The sequence below is a fragment of the Octodon degus genome, unplaced genomic scaffold (assembly GCF_000260255.1).
Source record: "Octodon degus isolate 3935 unplaced genomic scaffold, OctDeg1.0 scaffold00145, whole genome shotgun sequence".
NCBI lineage: Eukaryota > Metazoa > Chordata > Mammalia > Rodentia > Octodontidae > Octodon > Octodon degus.
In genome coordinates this window covers 2,066,252-2,070,423 of record NW_004524721.1, presented here as the reverse complement: position 1 = coordinate 2,070,423, position 4,172 = coordinate 2,066,252, and the positions used below count along the sequence as shown (strand labels likewise).

General features: G+C 37.8%; 1 pseudogene; it reads left to right on the top strand.

The window, feature by feature from the left end:
* Nucleotides 1-567: 567 nt before the first annotated feature.
* Nucleotides 568-1,107, top strand: LOC105743646 (annotated as a pseudogene).
* Nucleotides 1,108-4,172: the final 3,065 nt, after the last annotated feature.

Genomic DNA, 4,172 nt, shown 5'->3' with positions numbered 1-4,172 from the left:
TGTAATAATGACAGTCATTGTTTGAAGATGATCCAGGCCAGCTTTGGAATCCCTGACGGATGTGTCAGCCTGGGGGCTGCCACTGTCAGGCACATCTGAGAAGGACCATTGATGAGAAAACATTGCCAAGAAAAGCTGCTTAAAAAGTCACGACTACTGGTGACTTGAAGCCTCCATGTGAACCAAATGCCTTACTGGCTAGAAAAATGTGCATTAAGAAATGCAAGTACATGGAAGCCAGGTGCCTAGAAATGACTGCAAAAGCACGCCTTCTGCTATGGGAGACAAGCAGACTGTTCACGAAGCTGACACTAAGACAGTGGAGCAGTTCCCTTAATGTTCTCTGTTATCTCGAGTGTAATATATCTAAGACTTAACAAATGCAATTTAAAATGTAATAAATTTTATGGAGAATCTTAAAAAAAAAAAAAGAAATGTAAGTACAGGACCCCTGTGCTCGGGTGCGAGTGGAGCTGCAGGCATGCAGGCCAAGACTGTAGACCAGTGACCAAGCATCCGAGGTGGTGAATAATAGCTCCTCAAATCTGCAGAAAAAAAAAGGCCTCCAACAAAACTACATTGCAAAAAATGGGAAAGAAACAAAATGGAAAAAGGAAAAAAGTTGACGAAGCAGAACTTGAAGAGTTTGTGGTAGAAAAAGTACTGGACCGATGTGTAGTGAATGGGAAGGTGGAGTATTTTCTGAAGTGGAAGGAGTTTACAGATGCTGACAATACATGGGAACCCGAAGACAATTTAGATTGTCCAGAGTTAACTGAAGCATTTCTTAAATTGCAAAAAGCTGGTAAAGAAGAAGATGGTACAAAAAGAAAATCTTTATCTGACAATGAATCTGATGATAGCAAGTCAAAGAAAAAAAAGAGATGCTGCTGACAAACCCAGAGGTTTTGCTAGAGGTTTTGATCCTGAATGAATAATTGGCGCCAAAGATAGTAGTGGAGAATTGATGTTTCTCATGAAATGAAAAGATTCAGATGAGTCTGACTTGGTGCAACAAAAGAAGCAACTATGAAATGTCCTCAAACCATCATTTTTTATGAAGAGAGACTAACTTGGCATTCTTGTCCAGAATATGAAGCTCAATAACTTATATCATATATATATATATATATATATATATATATATGAATTTAATATATAATATATATATATATTATATGGGTCTTAGTTTTGATTTACCAGTGTGTAACAAAAACATTCTAATGAAAATCAAGTTTAATATGTCAGTTTTGAAAGTAGTATTTAGGGGAGTTGTTGGGTTTTGTTTGTTTTGCATCTATAGTACTGATTACTTGAACAAATAAATAAAGCTTTTTTAGTTGCTTCCTTTATAAAAAAAGAGCATTTGGCAGCCTGATACATTTCCTCTGCTTCTCTAAATGTTGGGGGGGTTGTTCATAGTCCAACTCATGTTTTAGCTCATATGCTTAAGGATCATTCTGAGTTTTTTGTTTGTGTGTGTATAAATAAAATTCTTATGTAAGTGGTTTTTGTTTTGTTTTTAAACATTCACCAAAACAAAACTATAGGTGATAATCTCATGTTTGAGATGCTATCATTCTGAGCAACCTAAGAAATCATTTCCAGTTAAATAGAAAGTTTTCCTAAAGCCATAACCTTATAAGTTAAATAGATGGTTTTGTGGTTAATTGGACAGTTTAAAGTAGGTATGTTTGGGTCGGGGAGATGGCTCAGTAGAATAAGCGCTTCCCTGGCAAGCACAAGGGCCTAAGTTCAATTCCCAGTTCTGAAAAAAATAAATAAATAAAGTAGGTATGTTCAAAGCAGCCATATCAGAATCTGTATCTGTCTTTAGTCACAAAAATGCAATTTACTCCCAAAATGCCTCCGCCCCCCGGAAAAAGACTTATCTAGCTGGACATGGTGGCACATGCCTACAATCCCAATGTTTGGGAGGCTGCAGCAGGAGGATCTTGGGAGTTCAAGACCAGCCTGGGCTGCAAAGTGAGCGCAAGGACAGCCTGAACTGCATAGTGAGACCGTGTCTCAAAAAGAGAAAAAATATTCTTATCTTTACCAACAACTTTTCCACCCAAATAAGGCAGCAAGTCAAAACTTGGTTTGTTTGAATTTGCTAAGGAAGACTTGAGGGAACATAAAAATTCCTCAAGACTCACTACTTCACAGCAAGTTGAAATCTGCACTCAAAAGTTAGGATTCATCTATGTCTTAAGACTTGGCTCTCAGAAACCTTCTGAGTGGCTGGCAGTGTTCACAATTTAGGACCTAGAATAAAAGAGGGAACAAACTTGTAATCTAAACTATTGACCTGGATGTTCTTTCTTGATCCCAACTTGTTCCTTACATGTAGCTTCAATCTTCAGTATTCAGGTTACTGTTTTCAGCAAAAGCCAGGAAAACAACTTTGTAGTAGTCAGAATGTTATCCTAATGTATATTGTTTACTTTATTATAAATAATGGTGAACAGTGGTCAATAGTTTTATATTCCTTAAAAAGGAAATGTAAGTATAATAAAAGTTGAATTTTTATTGTTTTTTTTTTTCTGTAAGTGTCCAATCATATGAATCTGGGTAGTTTTATGTATTCATGTGCCAAAAGCCCAAAACAAGATAAAACACTGTTTCATTTATTTTGAGTGCTATTCAAACAGTACTTTCACTGTTTTTAGATTTCATACAAAAAGAATCACATGATAGGTACTTGTTTCTCGGCTCCTTCCAATTATATACTTGAAATTCAACAAGATGGTTGTTTGTATATGTGGTTGTTTGGATTTTATTGCTGGATGAATTTTCAGTGTGTGACTTTTCCATAGTTTGTCTGGCTATTGGCTAGTGGCATTACATTAGGATTGTTTCAAGTCAGTGCTATGAAGTGTGAGTTTAGGATGTAACCTACTCTGATTTACAGAATATTCTGTGTTGTGCTTTTTTACTTGATTCACTATAAGGGTAGAGTCAGAAGAATCTAAGCTTCTCCTAAATGGCAAGGATGTTTTGGTGCAGAGAGGGTGGAGTAAAGCATTACTGGAAAAGGCACCAAGGTATGCCAAGTCCTGAGCCCTGACAAGTCAAGGCACATTCCAAAAGCTGAAGCCATCTCTAAACCCAAGGCTTAACATGCAAATGGGGACCTGGGAAGATGAGGATAAGGCGAGGAATAGGATTGAGTAGTGAAGAGTCAGCATTTTAAGGCATGCTCAGGAATTCAAACTTTATCTTATGAACAATGGAAGCAGCTAGCATTCCAGGCAAGGAAATTATTTGATGGGATTTTGCATTAAATAAAGCCCTCTGAATTTTAGTGTTACCTTCCATATTTATTTTCTTTTTAAAAATATTTATTTCCTCGTTTTGTATAGGGTCTCACTATGCAGATCAGACTCCCAGTGATCCTCCAGTTTTCAGACTTCCCAGTGCTTGGATTATAGGCCTGCGCTACCATACCCAGACTCAGTCACCAGCTCAGCATGCCTAGGGGTGGTGCCGGCAGGGCATGTGGTACCAGGGGTCAAACCCTGGGTCTCTTATGTGGCCTAAGAGGGGGCCTAGTCACTGAACTATCTCACCAGCTTATCTGTATTTATTTTCTTTTGGTTATTTTCTTAGGGTTTATAGTAAGAGTGTCTTGCTTTCCTTTCCTTTCTTTTAGTTAGGTGTTACCAATCAATGCACTGAAGTCTTAATCCCTAATACTTCAGCCTATGTTGTTGTTTGGATTGCTTCTATAGAGATAAAGTTAAAAAAAGGTCATTAGGGCAGGTCCTCATCTACTGTGAATTGGAAAACTTGGATTCACACAGGGAGAATGGCATGGAATAATAAAGGAAATGATCAGAAATATAATTTCCAAGTCAAGATGCCAAACAGATTGCCAACAAGCTACCAGAAGCTGGGCAAGTGTCACCACATGGTTTCGCTTCAGGCCTTCATGTGGCCCCAACCCTAAAGCACCTTGATGGGACTTGTCACCTCCATATCTCTTCAATAATACTCTTCTATTGCTCTAGCACCCAGTCTTTGGTATGTCCCCCAGCAGCCTGAAGTGTACCTTCCCTTCCCTTTTTTCCATTCTTTTTAATTAGAATAATCTAAGAATATTATATTTTCACTGCTGCTAACTCTCAGTGATGCTTATTACCAACAACTTTTTCCTCAGACTCCTATGA